Below are 6000 nucleotides of genomic sequence, written 5' to 3' on the forward strand. Positions count from 1 at the left end.
AAATTCGGTTCATGTGCATGTTCCTGCAAGCTAGACCTTGATTATAACTTATAAGTATTTCTATTACTAATGCGGCGAAAAGTGATGCAAAAGTCATTATTGAGTTTTATTGTTGATTGGAATTTTCGGACACGTATTCATATACAGAGCCAAAAGCATTAAAGCAAAGAATCAGTGAAGCACTCTCAATGAATGCATGATTTCCATTAAGTTCGGAGTTGAGTAGTGGGTGCAATTTCCATTCAGTTTCCAAGTGATGATGAATCCTATTTTAAGAGTGGTGGTTGCAGCTACCAGGAGACCCATGCAAAACCTGTCTGACAGTAGTACTAGCTAGATATTCTACAAAATGGGCCAAGCTTCTAGGTATGATTATTTTTAGAATAACATTTGAAAAAAAGAAAAGTAACGAACTCTAGAGTTTTTTTTTTTTTTTTATAACCATACTAATTAGTATCACATCTTAAGGTATTTTTATATATTTGGGTCCTTTAAGTCAATTATCAGATTAATTATTGGTGAGAAATAAAAACTTAATTACATTTAAAAAAAAATATTTTTTAAGAGTATATTTTGTATGGATTAAATACAAATATTTTCTTACAAATTTAACATATATTATCAATTGAGTTACATCTATTAAATACTTTAAAGTCAATTTGACGTGATCATGCCATAAATATATATATATATATATATATATATATATATATATATATATATATATATATGTGACTTTTCTCTTTTAATCAAAAGAGATACAAGTAATTTATATAGTTTCTAAAAACACTTTTCCAGCTTTTCACACTTCTATAATACATTCATGATTTTTTTCTAAAAAAAATATTAGATTTGTAAAGAGTACATGCATGTTGAAGATGCCTCCCCTATTCCCAATCTTAACTATATCAAAAATTCAAATTTAAGTAGTATTAATTTAATAACTTTAAAAACAGTAATTTTTATCAAAGAAATATTTATGAAAAATATGAGAGATATTTAAGCCCACATTACAACCAGAATTGTTCAAAAGATGTTGGCAAGACCTATTATAATGCCCACTAAAAAAAACTCGGGAATTATAAGGGATTAATATAACATAAACAAAAAGAGAACTCTCCAATTGTGAAGTCAACTAAGTTCAACCTTTATGTAATCCACAACTTTTGATAAATCTACTTGTTTTTTTTTTCCGTAGAGACAATTCCATTTTTATGCGACCAAGCAGACCAAACAACCACCATCGGGATGAGCATCCAGAACCTCTTAAAGTAATTTATTGTGCTAAAAGTTTTTGTTCGTGTACGTACCTTTTTTTGGTTTCTTCTCCATTATGCAGAAGTTCAAAGCACAAGACTTCAAGCACAACGCATAATCATATACATGCCAACTGACTTGGCTTCGAAATCTTCTCTTGATGGGGCAAGACCTTGTTTGTATTAACGTTTCTAAAATTATTTCTTGCATACATATAATAATATAATTTTCAAATAAGTTGAATTTAAATCTAACTAATCTATAGATTTATATTGAGAGCAACAATCAGTTCGCTTATGATACCATACAATCTTTAAGACCCTTCAGATATATTATCCTGACAGCTAGTAAATCTTGGTTGAAGTTTTGTGGATCATATATTCTTGTTTATCCATAATCTCTTCATTTATTTTTGTTCGTATCAAAAAAGAAAAACTAAAAAATAAGTGTTTCATCACCAAACATGTGAATCAGCTAATATGAGATTGTTATGATAATCTCACGTTTAAACTTGAATTTATTATTGTGTTTAATACTTAGAAAGAAAATTTTGTCATTAATAATTTTAATATTAGTTTACCAGAGGATGATTGCTTTCTTAAAAGAGAGTACATGAGGTTTATATCAAAGTTTCGGCATTATTTTCCATATACCGCACATAACGTATTTCAATTTAGCCTCTAGAAAATAATTGATTTTGAATTTGCATTTGTAGCTGCCAAGAGATCCAAATTGCACCCTTTAGATGTACTCTAGGGATTCAAATCCAACAGAAGTGCCGCTACATACTACTAGCTATAGGATGAATTAGCTTAAACTTATTTTTTTTTAAATGTATTTTTTCTTAAGAAGCATATAAAATTTATTTCTTAAAATAAGTAGAAAATTATTTTTTTATGGATAGATGATTTAGACAAATATATTAAAAAGGCCAAAAACTATTTATTTATTAAAATAAGTATTTATTTCAACAAATAAGTTTAAACAAACTTGCTTATAGATGATGGAAATGAATTATCTAGCTTGTGCCAAATTAATTTTGACAATTAATATGATCATATTTAAATTTATGTTTATTTCTTTTCCAATAAAAAATAAATGAGACTTATTTAATATTTATTTGAAGAAAAATATAAATAAAATTTCAACACAAATTATTATTGACAAAAATATATAATAGCCTTAATCAGAAGTAAAATTACACCAAACCTCTTGGTCATGAATCAAACTTCAAGTGTCTAAGGTTTGTAAAATTTGGAATGCAGTTTGAACGAGCTTTTCTTAGCGTCATCTCATAATGAAATTATCACTTTAAAATGAATGAGCAATTTTAAGGTGTCAAATTGATATATCTAACAATTTGGTGGAAATGATTTTTCAACAACGTACAACAATAGTGCAAATATCTTTCATAGTTATCCCTTCATAAGTTCACCATCTACCATTCAGATATATATGTCACGATGTGGTAGTTCACACGCAATGGTCTCAAATTCTTTTGAAAATATTTTTGTTCTTTATACAAATATTTCATTTCAGAAAGAAAAAAAAAATGGTCGGAATTGCTTGTCACATACAATAGTTGGAGAATGGATAATGACATTACAACGTCAATTATAACGAGTATAATTAGAATCATTTTAAATACAAATCGCACAAATATCATAAATCAATTTGTTGTTATCAATTTTAATTGTTATAATTCATATCACTAATAATATTATTAATTAGATGATAGAGAAATATAATAAAAATAAAGTTAAATGTTAGATTGTTTAGTTTAAGAAAAATATGTGACAGATAGAATAAAAATAAAATAATGAGATTTGTAAAATACTATCATATCCTTATTTATTCAACAATCAATTATTTTACTCGAAAAAATAGAAGGATAAAAAATTCATTCATGTATGATCACATCAAAAGTCATTGTGAGTGAGACCCACACATATGTAACTTTTTTTTACACAAAATAACCTTTACCAATAAGATACTTTTGGTCTTTCCTCACTTCTTAAAAATCACTTGCATCAAACATAATGTAAGACTTTGTTTGGTCAGAAGAAATTAAAAAAAAAATTGAATTGAGGGAAAAGTATATTGAAAGAGAAATTCTCTCTCTGCTTTCAATTTCTCTCTAATCAATTGAAGAAAATATATTGTTATTTCATACGTAATTCGCTTTAAATTTAAGTTAGTATTATGTAGTGAATCCGAACTATTTTTTAACACTATTTATATAAAATTATATTTTCTTAAATATGACTTAAACCTTTTAAATAAAAGAATAAATATTATTTCTTAAATATAAATTATTTAGGTTTTATATCAAAAAATAATTGTGTGGTAATTGTAAAATAAGAGTTCCCTTTCTAAAAATTAAAATAAAAAAGTAAGTCATCTTCTATAAGTTTTCTAAAAAAATTACATAAGTTTCATGTTATGATTATCGAATAAGGTTTATGTAATTATATCATATTTATGAAATATAACTTTTTTGATTAAAAATAATAGAAAAAAATTATTTTGCATTAAGTCGCATATTATATATACTCTTGATAAGTTAAATATTAAAATATAATATTTTTCGTAGAATCTTTTTTTTTTCAAATATGAGTTGCCATTTAGTTACCACTTTGGACAGGACTAGCTATGATATATATATATATATATATATATATATATATATATATATATATATATGATCTCTTAGAGATCCATAGTTTTAGGCCAAATTCAATAAGAACTTGTTAAAATATCTCTTATATTTTTTAATTTTATAAAATAATATTTTCACTTAAAAATTCATCATATATTTTAATCTCTCTTTATAAAAGATGTCATGGGAATAAATTGTCAAAAGAATAATAACATTTATTCTAGGCCCATTATGTGTGCATGATAATATTTTGACTTTGGAATCAAGAACTCCGTGTTTAGAAGGATACTTGCATGTGCTTGTTTGTGGTTAACTGGCATTGCGTTTACAAAGCACGAGTTAGTCTACGTATTTTATAACGTACGCGGTTTAATTTCGTGATATTTCAGCTTTTGACCAACAATTTTTTTCTTAAAGTTGATCTAGATGCTTTCATTGATTTTACGTAGTCCTATGTGGATAATACTTTGCAAATAATAATTTAATTCTTTTTATTTCAACTTAGATAAAACAAATTATATTTAAACAAAATTAACTAAAACTTATTAATTTAGATTATATGAGATCATTCGAGAAGTATGCCTAAACTATTATTCAAACATAAGGAAATCTAAATTCAATTGGCTGTATCTTCGATTTCTACCCGTAAAAAAAATTATTATTCAAACTCGTTATTAATTATTCATCAATTTGGAATCGTATGATTGTTTAATCCCTTCTTTGATAACCTTTTTATATTATTTTGCTAAATTAATCACCATATGAATTATTGAATGGGAATCAAATCTTCAAATTTTATCAACAGTCAACACTTGAATAATGTAGTCCGAAATCCACAAAATTGTTATACAGGTCCCAATTGAAAGGCTTTCAAATTTCTTGCATTGGGCCACCTTCGTTTGGAATTGGGTTCTCACTAAACCCGAATAACGTGGCCATTCTTAGAATTTTGTTTAATAATATCATGTCTTCTGTTTCTTTTCATTTCACCACTAATCTTACATTTCTCTGTTAGTTTTCCCCCCTATTTTCCACGTGATTGTATAAACTTTTGTACAATTTATGGTAGAAAATTATTTTCTCTTTTCTGATAGTTATAGAATTATATAGACACTGGTTAAAAAAAAGAATTACATTGATACATTAATTAATCTAATTTCACCTGTCAATTTTTTTACAATATATCCTACTAAAGTCGAGAATTTTGTTTAAATATGAAAATTTTAAATTAAAAATTATCCGAGTATTAACTATAGGTACTGTATGCAATTTTTGTTTTTTTTTCTAATTTTGTTTCAGAAAAATAATAAAGGTTAAGATTGCAAGTTTAATCGAATATTTAACAGACAATTTTGAAGGAAACAAAATCCTTTATATATATATATTTGTAACTGTTTTACTTCGTTGCACTTCAGTGATGAAGCTTTTGACATAATAACAGCTAGATTTTCGAGTTCAGATAATTCGTGATGATTTTAAGCTAAGGCTATGCAATAGTTTTGCTTTTCGAAAAAAGTAAAAGAAAAAAGAGAGGCTATGCAGTAGTTCCTTCTCAATGCTTTAAACCGGTTTTTGTTTGTGTAATTGTGACTGCATCTAAAGTGGCATAATAGCAATTAAGCATGCTATGAATGTTGTGAAAATAGAGAAATTTCTTGTACCTGATTGATTTTATTACATGGAGATGAAGAAGCTTATAACATGATGAGTTGAATTGAATTAGTATAAAACTTTAGATGCATTGAATTACTAGAGGATAAGAAGAAGCGTAGTCTTTATTAATTATTAATACTATAACAATTGGAATTGGACCAAAACAAACTTCTGAATTCTGCTATCCCAGTCAGCGTGTTTTAAATAAATCATCATATGAACTTTTTATTACCACAGTCAAATGTCAATTGACACAAACTATTAATGGTAGTCTCACTAAGCTGATGAAAGTCCATTGACTGATTAACATATTCAAAGTTCTAACCAACAATTCAAACGAACTACAATTTAGGAAACTGATTGCTGATTAGATTAATTGACATCCATATATGTGATGCCAATTCAATTTGGTCATTTTTTTTAATAATAAT

This window comes from Glycine soja, chromosome 14 (genome assembly GCF_004193775.1).
Source record: "Glycine soja cultivar W05 chromosome 14, ASM419377v2, whole genome shotgun sequence".
Lineage (NCBI taxonomy): Eukaryota > Viridiplantae > Streptophyta > Magnoliopsida > Fabales > Fabaceae > Glycine > Glycine soja.